Raw genomic sequence first — 18,334 nt, forward strand, 5'->3', positions numbered from 1 at the left:
TGAAAGAAACCCCGCTCAATCCTGAGATACCCATGGTACAGAGAATGCAGTAACACTCATCAAAAATCCCAGAGCATCCTCCGATGCTAGACCACTAAATACATGAGGCTTGTACTTCTTGAACGTTTCAAGCCTCAACTGCTCATCCTCGGAAGCAGCTGCCATGTCCTCGGGCTGAGCTGGCACTATAGGCAGTGTAGGAATAATCACAAGGACCTGCTCAACATGCACTCGCTGCTCAGGAGTGCGGGCGGCAGGAGTCTGTGCTCTTCCCTCGGCCTGGGATGCGACTGCAGCGATGGGAAGCAACTCTGCCTGAGCCAGAGTGGTGTACATGCTCATAAACTGTGTCAGAGTCTCTTGAAGTGTTTGTGTGGTAGTAGTGGTGGGTGTGTCAGGTGCTTGGACTCCGGCTAGATCCGCTGGTGGTACCTCGGTGGCAGCTCGCGCAGGTGCTCTAGCTGCACCATGTGCACATCCTCGACCTCTACCCCGGCCCCGGCCTCTTACGGCTACAATAGGGCGCGCGGGTGCTTGATATCTCGGGTAGCACATGCCCTCACCATCTATTAGAGAATAGAAGACAGAAGTTTAGAATGGTGATGTCAAGATATTGCACTATAAGGAAATCAAATGAAGTGAAATTGTCCTAACAGTTACATAGCCTCTTGTAGATAGGTACAAACGTCTCCGTACCGATCATCGAGACTCTAATAAATCGGCTTGTGATCCATGACTCCGATGAACCTAGAGCTCTGATACCAACTTGTCACGACCCCGATTCGCCCTCCATGAACCCTCGTGATGGCACCTAGTCTCTACGACTAGGTAAGCCTAATTTGCGGAAGAAAACCAAAATTTTCGAACGTAAACAATTTAAAACAGAAATAAGCAGTAACAATGTTTAAATGTGTCGCTCGACATACACCATGTTTAACTCTCAACACCAAATATAAATCTAAGACCCGGAAACCCATGAATCACAAGCTAAGAAAGAAATACTACATAGCTATAACTCCGGAACTTCTAATAAATAACAGAAAAGTACATAAGGGCTAAACACTAAAGGCAGGAATAGAAAGGGACTCCTTGGTCTTCGGACGCGGAAAATGTACCTCGGAGTCTCTACGCAGTCGCCTCCCTCAATGATAGTAGGCCTGATCAGTGGTACCTGGATCTGCACATGAAAAACATGCGCAGAAGAGGCATGAGTACACCATAGCGGTCCTCAGTAAGTGCTAAGCCTAACCTCGGTTGGGTAGTGACGAGGAAGGTCAGGGCCCTACTGAGATTAAATAAAATATAAGGGTTAACAGTATAGAACGGAACAGTATAAATAAGTACAGCAGTAAAATAACACAGGGTGAACAGAACAGCAACAACTATACAGAACAAGGTAAACATGGAAAGGAAATACAGCTCAGCACCGATAGTAACAATCGGGGATCTCCCAGGATACCGTCTTGTAGTCCTAACATATCCAATGGATCTCCCAGGATATCATCCCGTAGTCCGTCATATATATATCCGAAGGATCTCCCGTGATACCGTCCCGTAGTCCAACTCATGGTGCGCGGGGATCTACCGGAATCCCATTTCGTAGTCCCAAATGTAAATACCCAGTACTGGGAGAATCTACCGGGTGCATTGCCGTAGTTCCATATAACTATGTAGGGGGATCTACCGAGAATATAACCCGTAGTCCCAAAATAAATATGCAGGGGATCTACCGGGAATCAAACCCGTAGTCCCAAAGTAAACAGACAAGGGGGGAGCTACCGGAATCCCACATCCGTAGTCCCAATGTAAATACAAAGCAACAACAAGAAGATTCAGAAATGAAATTTCATATCAAGGAAACAAGTAAATTCTAGCCTAACATGCTTCACGTAGTGCAATCAAGACAATTTAAGCAAATAGGCAATTTAAGTCAACTAAACATGCTTTCCAACTAACAACATGCTAAAATTTGCACGTATAATAAAGCGGAATAGGAAACATGCTAATAAATATTTTAAGAAAACCAGGTTTCTAATAATTTGCACAAGTACATGCTCGTCACCTCACGCACAAGGCAATTCAGTTACCAAACATATCAATCCTAAGGGGAAGGTCCCCCCCCACAAGGTTAGACAAGCCACTTACCTCGAACCGGCTCAAAATCAACTTAAAACCACACTTTTGCCATGAATATCTGACTCCAAATGGCCCAAATCTATTCAATTCAATTGCATATTGTAAATAATACTTCAAGTAACTGATTCTACAATTAAATTCTAAGCTAATACGCGAAATCAAGCAAAATGACCAAAATTCCCCTCAGGCCAACATCTTGGAATCGGGTGTAATTTATATTTTCAGAAACCTCATACTCTCACTAGTCTATTCATAACAAGAACACTGAAATCGGAGTCCAAATGCCCCTTCAAAATCTCAATTGAAGGTCTCTTAAACTTAAGCCCTAATTACCCATTTTCCCCAAATTTCTCACCATTAATTAGGTCTTTAATGACATAGAAACGAGTTATAAGTTCAAGACCGTTACCTCCAAGTTATTTCCCTTTGATTTTATCAAAAACCCCTCTTAGAAGCTTCAAACCCGGACAAAAATGGTGGAAGAATAGCCAATTTTCACAAAAGGCAACTATTTATATATTCTACCCAATGATTTCCGCATTTGCGGCTCTGAGAGCGCATCTACGGCCCCGCTTTTGCGGACAATACGTCGCATCTGCGACTCTCACTAAAGCAGCCTAGAACCGCATCTGCGATCACTATTCCGCATTTGTAGAACCGCTTCTGCGGTATAACTTCCGCATCTGCGGAAACTGAAGAGGAGCCAAAAATCCGCTTCTGCGGTGAACCTTCTGCATCTACGGAACCTGGAGGATCGACCCAAAGCCTCTTCTGCGGACCTTTAGCCGCTTCTACAGCGCCGTATCTGTGGTCCCCAAGCCGCAGATGCGAAAATACCAGAAGCAGCAATGCTACAGCTGCTGTAACACTTCTTCAATCTTCCCGTCAACCATCCGAAATCACCCCGAGGCCCCTGGGACCTCAACCAAAAGCACGAATATCACCTAATACCTTATTCAAACTTGGACCAATCCTTAAATCACCTAAAACAACCTTGGAAACTCGAATTAATCAAGGATTTAAGCCTAAGAACTCCAAGTTTTCTCAAAATACGCTTTCGATAAAAAACCTAACCAAACCACGCCCGAATGACCTGAAATTTTGCACACACATCCCAAATGACACGACGAAACTCCTTCAACTCTCTAAATTCCATTCCGACCCTCGGACCAAAATCTCAAAAACTTCCAAAATTCAACTTTCGGCATTCAAGCCTAAATTAGTTACGAACCTCCAAAACACATTCCGAATACCATCCTAACCCCAAAATCACCCAATGGAGCTAACGGAACTGTCGAATTTCCATTCCGAGGTCGTCTTCCCACTGTTTTGACTACGGTCTATTTTCCAACACTTAAGCTCTCATTTAGGGACTAAGTGTCCCAAAGCTCTCCCGAAACTCAAAATCGAACACCCCCACAAATCACATTAGCAAAAATAAACTTGGGGAAATAAGTTAATAGGGGATCGAGGCGTTAATTCTTAAGACGACCGGCCGGGTCGTCATATCCTCCTACACTTAAACATTCGTTCGTCCTCGAACGAGCATAGAGACATACCTGAAGTAGTGAAAAGATGAGGGTAACGACTGCGCATATCCCCTGCTCGGTCTCCCAGGTCGCCTCCTCGGCCAGTTGGCCCCGCCACTGAACCTTCACCGAAGCAGTGTTCTTTGACTTCAACTTCCTAATCTGTCTGTCCAATATTGCCATCGGCTCCTCAATATAAGATAAATCTTTGTCCAACCTGACTGAACTGAAATCCAAATGTGCGACGGATCGCCGTGATACCTCCGGAGCATCAAAACATGAAATATCGGATGAACTCCTGCCAAGCTGGGAGGTAAGGCAATCTCGTAAGCAACCTCCCCAACATGCCTCAATATCTCAAAAGGGACAATAAACCTCGAACTCAACTTCCCTTTCTTTCTGAATCTCATAACGCCCTTTATAGGCGAAACCCGCAGCAGAACCCGCTCTCCAACCATATAGGAAACATCACGAACCTTCCAATCTACGTAACTCTTCTGTCTGGACTGGGCTGTACGAAGTCTATCCTGAATCACCTTAACCTTCTCCAAAGCATCCTGGACTAAGTCTGTGCCCAACAATCTGGCCTCACCCAACTCAAACCAACCCACCGGGGATCTACACCGCCTCCCATATAAAGCCTCATACGGTGCCATCTAAATACTGGACCGGTAACTGTTATTGTAAGCAAACTCCGCCAATGGCAAGAACCGATCCCAAGATCCTCCAAACTCAATCACACATGCATGGAGCATATCCTCAAGAATCTGAATAGTGCGGTCGAACTGTTCGTCAGTCTGAGGGTGAAATGTTGTACTCATCTCTACCCGAGTACCTAACTCATGCTGAATGGCTCTCCAGAACCGCGATGTGAACTGAGTACCTCTATCTTAAATGATAGAAACTGGAATACCATGCAGACGAACAATCTCCCAAATATAAATCTCTACCAACCACTCCGAGGAATAAGTGGTACACACATGAATAAAATGAGCAAATTTGGTCATCTGATCCATAATCACCCAAATAGCATCAAACTTCTTCAAAGTCTGAGGGAGTCCGACTACAAAGTCCATGGTGATCTGCTCCCACTTCCACTCCGGAATCTCTATCTGCTGAAGCAACCCACCCGGTCTCTGGTGCTCATACTTCACTTGCTGGCAGTTAAGACACCAAGCTACGAATCCAACTATGTCTTTCTTCATCCGCCGCCACCAATAGTGCTGCCTCAAGTTCTGATACATCTTCGCGTCACCCGGATGGATAGAATATTGCAAACTATGGGCCTTCTCTAGGATCAACTCTCGCAGCCCATCAACATTGGGTACACAAATCCGACCCTACATCCTCAATACCCCATCATCTCCAATAGTCACATCTCTGGCATCACCGTGCTGAACCATGTCCTTGAGGACAAACAAATGAGGGTCATCATACTGCCACTCCCTGATACGATCAAATAAGGAAGACCGAGAAACTATGCAAGCTAGAACCCGATTGGGCTCCGAAAGATCCAATCTCACAATGGCAGCTAACTCAAGGTCCTGAATAGGGTAGTTCTTCTCATGTACCTTCAATTGTCTGGACGCGTAGGCAATAACCCTACCGTCCTGCATCAACACCACTCCGAGGCCAACCCTCGAGGCATCACAATAGACCGTATAGGACCCCGAACCAGTAGGTAATATCAAAACTGGGGCTGTAGTCAAAGCTGTCTTGAGCTTCTGAAAGCTTGCCTCACACTCTTCTGTCTACTAAAACGGAGCACCCTTCTGGGTCAACCTGGTCATAGGTGCTGCAATAAAGGAAAACCCATCAACAAATCGACGGTAATAACCCGCCAAGCCAAGGAAAATGTGAATCTCTGTAGCTGAGGATGGCCTGGGCCAACTCTGCACGACCTCTATCTTCTTCGGATCCACCTGAATACCCTCACATGATACCACGTGGCCTAAGAACGCCACTGAATCCAACCAAAACTCACACTTCGAGAATTTCGCATATAACTCTTTCTCTCTCAGAGTCTGACGCACGGTCCTTAGGTGCTGCTCATGATCTTCCCGACTCCGGGAGTACACCAGAATATCATCAATAAAAAAATGACGAACGAGTCAAAAAACGACCAAAACACACTGCGCATCAAGTTCATAAAGGCAGCTAGGGCATTGGTCAGCCCAAATGACATAACAAGGAACTCGTAATGACCATAACGAGTCCTGAAAGTAGTCTTCGTGATATCTGGCTCCCGAATCTTCAACTGATGGTAACCTGAGCGCAAATCAATCTTAGAAAACACCTGTGTGCCCTGAAGCTGGTCAAACAGATCATCAATGCGAGGCAAAGGATAACGATTCTTCACTGTGACCTTGTTCAACTAGCGATAATCAATACACATATGCATAAAACCATCCTTTTTCTTTACAAACAAGACAGGAGCACCCCAAGGTGAAACACCGGGTCGAATAAAACCCTTATTAAGCAATTCCTGTAACTGATCTTTCAACTCCTTCAACTCAGGAGGAGCCATACGATATAGAGGAATAGAAATGGGCTGGGGGACCGGCAATAGATCAATGCCAAAATCGATATCTCTATCAGGCGACATGCCTGGAAGATCAGCTGGAAACACATCGAAAAAATCTCGTACTATTGGAACTGAATCAACTGAAGAGGTATCAATACTAACATCTCTCGCATAAGCTAAATACGCGTCACACCCATCATACGCTGAGCTTTAAGAAAAGAAATAACTCTATTAGGACTGTAATCTAAAGTACCCATCCACTCTACAACTAGGTAAGCCTAATTTGTGGAAGAAAACCAAAATTTGCAGAAGTAAACAGTTTAAAACAGAAATAAGCAGTAACAGTGTTTAAATGTGCCGCTCGGCATACACCATGTTTAACTTTCAATACCAAACATAAATCCAAGACCCGAAAACCCATGAATCACAAGCTAAGAAAGAAATACTACATAGCTCTAACTCCGGAACTTCTAATAAATAACAGAAAAGTACAAAAGGGCTAAACACTAAAGGCAGGAATAGAAAGGGACTCCTTGGTCTACGGACGCAGAAGATGTACCTCGGAGCCTCTACGCAGTCGCCTCCCTCAATGATAGTAGGCCTGATCAGCGGTACCTGGATCTGCACATGAAAAATATGCGCAAAAGAGGCATAAGTACACCATAGCGGTACTCAGCAAGTGCCAAGACTAACCTCGGTTGGGTAGTGACGCGGAAGGTCAGGGCCCTACTAAGATTAAATAAAATATAATGGTTAACAGTATAGAATAGAACTGTATAAATAAGTACAACAGTAAAATAACACAGGGTGAAAAGAACAACAACAACTATATAGAACAAGTTAAACGTGGAAAGGAAATACAACTCAGCACCGATAGTAACAATCGGAAATCTCCCAAAATACCGTCCTGTAGTCCCATCTTTACATATCTAGTGGATCTCTCGGGATACCGTCCCGTCCCTTGGTCCAACTCATAGTGCGCGGGGATCTATCGGAATCCCGTTCCGTAGTCCCAAATGTAAATACCCAGTACTGGGGGAATCTATCGGGTGCATTCCCGTAGTTCCATATAACTGTGCAGAGGGATCTACGGGGAATCTAACTCGTAGACCCAAAGTAAATATGTAGGGGATCTACCGGGAATCTAACTTGTAGTCTCAAAGTAAACAGACAAGGGGGGAGCTACCAGAATCCCACATCCGTAGTCCCAATAAAAATACACAGCAACAGCAAGAAGATATTCAGAAATGAAATTTCATATCATTCAAACAAGTAAATTCTAACCTAACATGCTTCACGTAGTGCAATCAAGGCAATTTAAGCAAATAGGCAATTTAAGTCAACTAAACATGCTTTCTAACTAACAACATGCTAAATTTTGCAAGTATAATAAAGCGGAATAGGAAACATGCTAATAAATATTTTAAGAAAACCGAATTTCCAACAATTTGCACAAGTACGCGCTCGTCACCTCACGCACAAGGCAATTTAGTTACCAAACATACCAATCCTAAAGGGAAGGTCCCCCACACAAGGTTAAACAAGCCACTTACCTCAAACCGGCTCAAAATCAACTTGAAACCACAATTTTGCCACAATTATCTGATTCCAAATGGCCCAAATCTATTCAATTCAATTGCATATTGTAAATAATACTTCAAGTAACTGATTCTACAATTAAATTCTAAGCTAATACGCGAAATCATGCAAAATAACCAAAATGCCCCTCAGGCCAACGTCTTGGAATTAGGTGTAATTTATATTTTCAGAAACCTCGTACTCTCACGAGTCTATTCATAACAAGAACACCAAAATCGAGTCCAAATGACCCTTCAAATCCTCAATTGAAGGTCTCTTAAACTTAAGCCCTAATTACCCATTTTTCCCAAATTTCTCACCATTAATTAGGTCTTTAATCACATAGAAACGAGTTATAAGGTCAAGATCGTTACCTCCAAGTGATTTCCCTTTGATTTCCTCAAAAACCCCTCTTAGAAGCTTCAAACCCGGACAAAATGGTGGAAGAATAGACAATTTTCGCAAAAGACAACTATTTATATGTTCTGCCCAGCAATTTTCGCATTTGCGGCTCTGGGACCGCATCTGCGGTCCCGCTTCTGCAGATAAGACGTCGCATCTACGACTCTCACTAAAGCAGCCTAGGACCGCATCTGCGATCACTATTCCGCATATGTAGAACCGCTTCTGCGATATAACTTCCGCATCTGCGGAAACTGAAGAGGAGCCAAAAATCCGCTTCTGCGACTCATGCGCAGCTTCTGCGGCTCTGCATCTGCAGAATCTGGAGGATCGACCCAAAGCCGCTTCTGCGGCCCTTTAGCCACTTCTGTGACGCCATATCTGTGGTCCCCAAGCCGTAGATGCGAAAATACCAGAAGCAGAAATGCTACAGCTGCTGCAACACTTCTTCAATCTTCCCGTCAACCATCTGAAATCAACCCGAGGCCCCCAGGACCTCAACCAAAAGCACCAATATCACCTAATACCTTATTCAAACTTGTATCAATCCTTAAATCACCTAAAACAACATCGTAAACTCGAATTAATCAAGGATTTAAGCCTAAGAACTCCAAGTTTCCTCAAAATACGTTTTCGATCAAAAACCTAACCAAACCACGCCCGAATGACCTGAAATTTTGCACACACATCCCAAATGACATGACAAAACTAATGCAACTTTTGCAATTCTATTCCGACCCTCGGATCAAAATCTCACTATCGAACCAGAAACTTTCAAAATTCAACTTTCGGCATTTCAAGCCTAAATTAGTTACGAACCTCCAAAACACATTCTGAACACGCTCCTAACCCCAAAATAACCCAACGGAGCTAACGGAATCGTCAGATTTCCATTCTGAGTCCGTCTTCCCACTGTTCCGACTACGATCAATTTTCCAACACTTAAGCTCTCATTTAAAGACTAAGTGTCCCAAAACTCTTCGAAACGCAAAATCGAACATCCCGGCAAATCACATTAGTAGAAATAAACTTGGGGAAAGTAGTTAATAGGGGATTGGGGAATTATATCTTAAGACGACCGGCCGGGTCATCACATGGAGAAGGGGACTGAAGGGAACCCCTCGCACCGGAGTGACTAGCAGAAGCACTCGGCATAGAAGAGCCCTGAACTGATGGTGCGCGGGTCGAACTCTGAGCTGGAAGGGCACTGAGTGATGACTGGCCCTGCTGAGAACTGTGATGACCATGACCCGAAGATACCCCACGATAACCTGGGCGAGCTGGCTGAGTAGGCCTGAATGAACGGCCTTTGCCGTGCTGAAACTAGCCCCTCAAAGGAGCACCACTATAGCTGCCAGATCCTCGAGGCCACTAGGCCTCCCTCTTCTCTCGCTCCTAGCGACGAACATAGTCAATCTCACGGGCGATATCCACAACTTCCTCGAAAATAGCACTAGATGCCCTCTCTCTGGTCATGAGAATACAGAGCTGATAAGTAAGACCATCAACAAACCTCCTGATCCTCTCTCGATCTGTCGGAACCAACCAGATGGCATGACGAGCCAACTCAGAGAACCTCAACTCATACTGCGACAGGTTCATCTCCCCCTGACGCAACCACTCAAACTGCCTATGCAACTCCTCTCTGCGAGACTACGACACATACTTCTCCAAAAAGAGAACGGAGAACTGCTGCCAGGAAAGGGGTGATGCACCAACAGGCCTATGCCTCTCAAATCCTCCCACCAAGTGAAAGAAACTCCCGAAAACTGATATGTGGTAAAATCGACCCCGCTGATCTCCAAAATACCTGCAGTATAAAACATCCTCTGACACTTATCCAAAAAGCCCTGTGCATCCTTGCCCTCTGCGCAACTGAAGGTCGGAGGCTGCAATCTACCAAATCTCTCCAACCTACGCTGCTCATCCTTCGGCATGACAGGAACCACATAGTTCTGAGCAGCTACAATCGGCTGGGCTGGATGTACCCCGGCGTCTGAAGTCCCTACACGACCTCCTCAGATGTGCGAGCGGCGGGAGTTTGATTGCCTCCCCCGGCCTGAGAAGTAGCTGTGGATGTAGTGGCTTAAACCGCCTGAGCCAGGCTAGTGCAAACTGATAAGATCTGAGCTAAAGCCTCCTGAAGACCTGGAATCACAATGGGCGCAACTGGTGCCTGAGCTGGTGCTGCTAGAGCGTCCATAGCTGGGACCTGGTCCTGAACTGGGGCAGCTGGTGGATCTACAAGTGCTTCCCTCGCTGCTCTGCCTTTACCACGACCGCGTCCTCGGACTTTGGTGGCCACAGTTGGTGGCACTGGTGGTCGTCCGTCCTGTCCGGTAGCTTGTGTCCTCACCATCTGTGAGAGAATAGAATAATAGAAGTTTAGTACTCGGATCAACAAGTTCGCACGACAAGAGTTTCAAGAATATGAAGTTTTGCCTAAAGGTTCTGCAGCCTCTCGAGGATAAATACAGACGTCTCCGTACCGATCCGCGAGACTCTACTAAACCTGCTCATGACTCGTGAGACCCATGTAACCTAGGCTCTGATACTAACTTGTCACGACCCTAAACCCGAACCCGGTCGTGATGGCGCCTCTTGTGAAGACAAGGTCATCCAATTAAACCCAATTCACCTTTTAAACAGTTAAACAACATAAAAAGCAGTCTAAAACATGATTTAGCAATACTAAGTAGCGGATAATATCCATAAAGTGCGAAAGTACAACCTGACACAGCTCTAACCGGGGTGTCACAAGTCACGAGCATCTAACAACACAGAATACTCAAATGTAACTACAGAGTTTAAATACTGAACTAAGGACATAAAGGAAAAGAGATAGGGAGGAGCTCCGGGCTGCGGATGCCAACAACTACCTTAAGACTCCTCGAGATCCGCCTGAAGCTGGAATGAATCAGCACTCGGGAGCGGAACCAGCTACACCTGAATCTGCACACAGGGTGCAGGGAGTAAAGTGAGTACTCCAACTCAGTGAGTAATAAAGGTAAATAATGACTGAAAGTAAGGAAACACGTAAGGCACAAGGCATTCCATAATGAAGCATTAAAACCATTTAAAAAACAGTAAAGTAGTGAAAAGTCAAGTAAAATCCTCTTTCAACCAGTAAACAAGTAATTGACAGGTAGTTAAGGTAAAGTAAACAAATAGAAGTTAGCCCCTCGGGCACAATATCAACAATCCGCCCCTCGGGCAATATCTCATAACAATACCAGCCCCTCGGGCTCAATCTCACATAACAATGGGTACCCGCGCTCACTAGGGTGTGCAGACTCTTGTAGGGGGCCCTTACGGCCCAAGCGCAATAACAAGCCATCTCGTGGCATCAAAACTAGGCCATTGTCCTCATATCAATCAAGCCACCTCGTGGCGTACATATCTCAGGCCCTCGGCCTCAAATCAGTATCAGTGTTTCCTCACAACATATGACATCGGCCTTACTCAGTCAAAAATCCTCACAAGCCCCTCGGGCATTAGTAAAATAGTGTTTCTCAACCCAAAAATCATTTAAAATATCATTTAAGTCTTAAAATTGAGTAAACATGGCTGGGTAGTAAAACAGTGGAAAATAACATGACTGAGATCAAGTATAAAGTCAAAACAATGAGGAAATATCAATAAAAAGCCCTGAAGGGTTCAAATAGTTGGCACTAGGCCCAAATATGACATTCAGCCCAAATAATGATGATAGAAAATAGTTTTCCATTAAATACGCGGTAAAATCATCAATCGAGACGGACCAAGTTGCAATCCCCAATAGTGCACAACCCCACGCTCGTCATCAAGCGTGTGCCTCACCTCAATGTAGCACTACGATGTGCAATCCGGGGTTTCAAACCCTCAAAACATCATTTACAATGATTACTCACCTCGAACCGTCTGAATTTCTAGCTCGCGATGCCTTTTCCCCTCGAATCGGCCTCCACGCGCGTCGAATCTATCCAAAATCAGAACAAGGACGTCAAAATATGCTAAGGGAACGAAGCCCAAGCGAAAACAATCAATAAAGGGCACAAATCCCGAAATTACCAAAACCCGACCCCCGGGCCCACGTCTCGAAATTCAGAAATTTTTACACCAATATATTCCTTATCTCCCCATGAGTTCATACATATCAAAAGTTCAGAAATCCGACCTCAAATGGTCTTTCAAATCCACAATTAAAGGCCTAAGTTTCCAAGCCCTAGGTTTCTCCAAGTTTCACCCTTAATTTCCATAATTTTTAGCCTTAATCCATGAAATAATAGCATAGTAATGAGTTATAAGTCCAAATCCCTTACCTCAGTGAAGTTTCCTTGAAATTCCTCTTTCAAATCGCCCAAAAAGCTCCCAAGCCGAAGTCAAAAATGGTGAAATAACTCAAATTAGCGAAGGAGACAATTTATACCTTTTGCCCAGACATTTTCTCATTTGCGACCCAATACCCGCTTCTGCTGTACCGCATTTGCGGTTAAATCCTCCGCTTCTGTGGAAATCACTTATCCAGCCTAAATCACATCTGCGACCATACTTCCGCATCTACGACATCACAGATGCGGTCACCTTACCGCTTCTGCGGTTCCTGCTCCTCAAGCCTCTTTCGCTTTTGCGACCAAATCTCCGCTTATGCGGCGCCGCACCTGCGGTCCCCAATCCGCAGGTGCGAAAATACTAGAAGCAGCAAATTTAGCAGCTGCACAAAATCCAACTTCTCCGTTAACCATCCGAAATCACCTCGAGGCCCCCAGGACCTCAACCAAAAGCACAAACATAACCCAATACCTTATTCAAACTTGTTCCAATCATCAAAACACCTCAAACAACATTAAATCATCCAAAACACATCGGATTCAAGCCAAACTTTCTAAAATCTTCTAAATTTCGCTTTTGATCGAAAACCCAACCAAACCACGTCCGAATGACCTGAAATTTTGTACACACATCCCAAATGACACAACTGAACTACTGCAACTCTCAAAATTCCATTCCGACCTCTATATCAAAATTTTGCCTATCAACCGGAAATGGTCAAAATATGAACTTCGCCAATTCAACCCTAAATCAACTCCGAACCTCCAAAATCCCATTCCAATCACGCTCCTAAGTCATAAATCACCTTTCAAATCTAACCAAACCATCGGAACTCACATCTGAGCCCTCTAACAAATAAGTCAACATCCGGTTGACTTTTTCAATTTAACTTCTTTAAAAGAGACTAAGTGTCTCAAACCTTACCAAAATCACTCCGGACCTGATCCGACTAACCCGATACCTCAAAACACGGATAACAAAGCATAAAGAAGCAGAAATGGGGGAAACAGAGTGGTAACTCATGAGACGACTGGCTGGGTCATCACAAAACTCCACCTCATTCGGAGTGCAACCTTATCTATGAGTCATCGTGTCAGAATTTAGCTACAGACTTATAGGTAGGTCAGTACCCTTTCCCATTTGAGGTCAAATACTCTTAGAGGCTTTGTAGACAGAAGTTCATTTTGTACACTATGTCAAAGGCCTTGACGGCCCATTATATTCATATTTTAAGAAAGATGGATTATTGATACAGTGTTTTCCCACTTATAGTTATACATTACGAGTTGTGGCCATATTGGCCCAGTTACCAATGGTAGTACGATAAGAAAGATATGTTATGTTGGTACTCAATTGAGTTAGGCACCGGGTGCCCGTCGTGACCTTTCGATTTGGGTCGTGACACAGGTGATACACTAAGTATGTTCCTGACAAGTTTGTTCCCGGGGATGATTTTTCCTAGAAAGTGAAGCTCATTGATGATAGATGTGAAGCGAGTGTGCATATCCTGAATGGACTCATCATCATTCGTCTTGAAGAGCTCATACCTTGTGGTTATCATGTCAATCTTCGGCTGCTTTATTTGTGTTGTTTCTTCATGAGCTGTTTGGAGAGCTTTCCAGATCTCCTTAGCAGATTGACATGCTGAAATCCTGTTGTATTCATCTAGTCTGATACTACACACTTGGATTTTTTTTACTCGAAAGTTCTTCTCTATAACCTTGTGGTCAGCATCGTTGTATTCCTTCCTTATTTTGGGAACTATCACTGCTGGGTCACCAATGGTCTTTGTAGGAACGAAGGGCCCATCACAGATAAATCCTAGAGCTCAGAATCTTCAGCCATGATAAAATCATGCATCCTTGTCTTCCACCATCCTTAGTATTGTCCGTTGAATCTTGATGGTCTGTTTGACCTTCTTCAAAGTTTGGTGGAGCATTCACGAGGATCCTTTCTAGGTGGTAGCTTGATAGAAAGAACCGACTCTGATACCAATTGATATAAACTAAGGGTCCACTAAACTATATAGAGAACCAGGTTCACTATTAGTTTCCATAGCACACACACAAACACTGCAGTAAGTAAATGACACGATGGAGTTTTACGTGGAAAACTCCCAGCTCATGGGATTAAAAACCACGACTTACCCTTGTAGGATTTTAACTTCATTACTGAGAAAATTTCATATTACAACCTATAGTAACCTAGGAATTAACCTCTTAATCCCTCACTAACTTATAACAACTCTATTACAAGCCCCTTTGTAATAACTCTATTACAAAACTTACAACTTGACTAACTCTAGCCAAGACTCAAACCCAATGGTTTATGATTTTACAAAGGTTTCTTACACAATGCTTCTAAGTAAGCTAAGTAGTAATTACAAGTAAAGTACTTTAACAAAAGTGCAACACAATTAAGGACATATAATGACCCAATACAGGGAATTGGTCCTTTGTTATGTTGTGCTTTGTTCTTGATACTCTTGAGAATCACTTGCCGGATTGATTTATCACTTGAGAGAATGCTTGATTTATTCTTGAATGTGTGTTGTGATATTTTTACCTTTTCTTCAATGTTAATATTACGTAGGTGATATCACTTGAATGATGTAAGCATATTTGGTACAAGGGCATTCCACTTAAAGTTGACTGTTGCACTGTTTACACTGTTGCGTGTGCAGGCAGCAACTTTATAGCTATTGGGGGTTGACTGGTACAGTCACCAAGGGAACTGGTGTCCATCTGTTCCCTCTATTGTTTCTCTGATTCTGAAGAGTTGAACCACGTCCCAACTTGAGACTTGTCATTCTTAAATACTTGAGGTTGTGTAACAAGTTCCTCATCTAGTTCTTATCATTAAGTTTGTTAGATCATCAAAGTATAACAGGGATGCATTTGTGATGTACTCATTTCCGATATGAATAATACTTGAGTTGCACCTATTTTTCCAAAAAAAATTGAATTACGCATAGTTTAAGACATTGTGGCCCTTTTTTGATCTCTCTATATAAATATATTTAGGGGTTATGGTCAAGGGCGTACGCAGAAATTTTTGTAAGCGGTGTCAAAATTTATAGAAGAACATGAATAATTACTTTAATTATCATACTTTTGGACAAGAAATAACCTTAGTCTGTTGGTTTTGTTGAGTCTTGAAAGGTCCCGAGTTTAATTTTACTTAATCACAATTTTTAACCACAAAGACACTCTCAAATATTTGCAAAAAGAATGTGCCACTTGAGGTTTGAATCTTTGACCCCTTAGAGCAAAATCAAACACATAAGCAGCGCACAAAGACACAATTTATATCAAGTGATGTTATTTTTTCCTACTTATCTGTTTCCTCACAATATTAATATAATATTTAGTAAAAAAATTCGATAAAGCGGTGTCGCGTGACACCGCTTTACCAAAAGTGCATCCGCCACCTACTACATGGTTGTAGTAGGTTAGTATTGTATACATCTTTTGATTATCTAAAATACCCTTACTATTTCTTACTACCTCATTAAATGTAAGGGCTCTTTTGTCTTTCCACCAAAAATTCTCTCATTTTTCCTACAACTCTCATTCGATACATATCAAAGCCCTTTGCAGATTCTCATCAATTTTCATTGCCACTAAAGAACATTGTATGAAATAGAGATGGACATTAAGCAATCTAAAACTTTTCTTCCTAATACAGCTGCCACCATAATTTTATCCTCTATCATTTCACAACATATTCCCCAAATCCATCTCTATTTTAATTTCTAAACAAATAATAACAAATACCCAAATACCAAAGATTACAACTTTCACTTCTAGTACGAGATAAACAAAAAAAATGATTGAAAGAAGAAATCTTTTTTATTCACAGCTTGAAATTAGTACACTTGAAATGGAAATAAACAAATCCAAACACTATCTTTGATTTTAAAAAAGTTTATTTTCTTCTTGAATACTCAAAGTTTTATAGATCCTCAAAAATCTTAGAATTCAAATTATCGGTAAGGCAATAACTATAAGAAAATAACCGGAAAGAATGTACACTTAGATATAGTAATTAAAATATGGGTTTAAAATTTATGTTTAGCGAATTTCAAAATAGAGTTTGTATCAAAGGGAATGAAGAATCAAAAGATACATATAATGTTAACCTACTATAACTATGTAGTAAGTTAAAAGGTAGATATATTTTTATTTAGGCAAAATACATAGTTTACCCATCGACCTTGTACTCAAATCCCTCTTACACACCTGTTAAACACGGGAATAATATTACACACCAAAACTTTTAAAAGTGTGTCAATTACGCACCTCTTTTGCCATGTGTCACACGTGTGTATTACACATAAAAAAGGCGCGTGAAAACTACACAATTCATCTGAAATTAATTTTTTCCCCTTTTAACTATTTTCTTTCCAAATTAAAGAAAAGAATAACCCATGTCTTCTTCCCCAACCCACACCCCAGCGTTCTCCCCCCCTTCATCTTCTTCCCCAACCTCCATCCTAGTTTAGTCTACTCCCCTCATGTTTCGTCTTTCCAACCAACCCCCATGAATAAGAAGAAAAAGAAAAAGAAGAATAAAAGAGGAGCTATTGGGTCTTGTAAAAATCATCATTATTGACCTTTTGAAAAGGCTTGATAATTTAATTGGGTCTTGCTGATTTTGATGTTCCATGACCTAGAAAATTAGTTTAAATTCGTAATTACTGTCAAAATAAAAATTTACTTAGGCGATTAATTTTGATAAAATTCAAAAAACTCCATTAACAAGTTTGAAGCTTTGGGTTTGAGCTTGAATTTGAAATTTGTATATGGTGGTGGTGGAGAAGATGATGGGGTTGGGGAGATGAGGAGGGGGTGGGGTTCTTTTTTTCTGTATTTTTTCTTTGGGAAGATGAGGAGAGGGGTGGAGTGGGGGGGGGGCAAAGGTTTTTTTTTTCTTTTTACGATTTATGACACGTGTCAGATGTTGATTGGCGCGTGTACTAGCAATCTTTAAGCAGATGTGGTGAAACATCGAAGTGGTGTGTAATTGACACACCTTTAAAAGTTTTGGTGTGTAATATGATTTCCGTCTTTAACATGTGTGTAAGCGGGATTTGGGGACAAGATAGATGGGTAAAATATGTATTTTGCCTTTTATTTATTTAATATTTGAGGGACCAAAGGAGCAATATAATTGTTTTCATTTATTAGTATGTAGACATTATTTGATTTATCTTATTCCCTTCCAGATTTGGAGCAATGGGATATACAAGAGCATCAAGCAAAATTTTTGACTAAGGGGGTTCATAATAACCCGAAAAATCGAATCAAATCAAAATCGAGCTAAACTGAAAAAATTCGATACTTTTTTGGTGTGGTATGATTTTGGTTTTATATTTTAAAAACCAATCAAATTTAATTTGGTTTTGGTTTTAATAAAAAATAATCGACAAAAAATCGAGTTAAGCAGACTATAGAATTACCTATTTAAATTTTTTTATTACACCTATATATATGTATATTTTTATAAAAAGTTTCTAATATTTTACGGTACATGTTAATTGTTTGCATTTTTAATTTAGTTCTTTGCTATTATTATAATAACCTAGCACTCTTTGCCTTTACATTCTAGTTTGATGAGTAGTTTTCTTTTGCCAAGTACAAGAATATATTTCATATTAAAATAATTAATTTTTAATTAAGTCTTTAAATTTTTCATCACTATTTAATTCAATTGTCATCAATATATCTTGAGAAATGATATGTTTCTCGGAAGTAATTAGTTTGATAGTGTTACGTTGGAAATATAATCGCAGGAATATATATTTGGTAATATATGCCTCATATCTAAAAACAAAATTGATAAATAACTGAAA

This window comes from Nicotiana tabacum, chromosome 22 (genome assembly GCF_000715075.1).
Source record: "Nicotiana tabacum cultivar K326 chromosome 22, ASM71507v2, whole genome shotgun sequence".
Taxonomy (NCBI): domain Eukaryota; kingdom Viridiplantae; phylum Streptophyta; class Magnoliopsida; order Solanales; family Solanaceae; genus Nicotiana; species Nicotiana tabacum.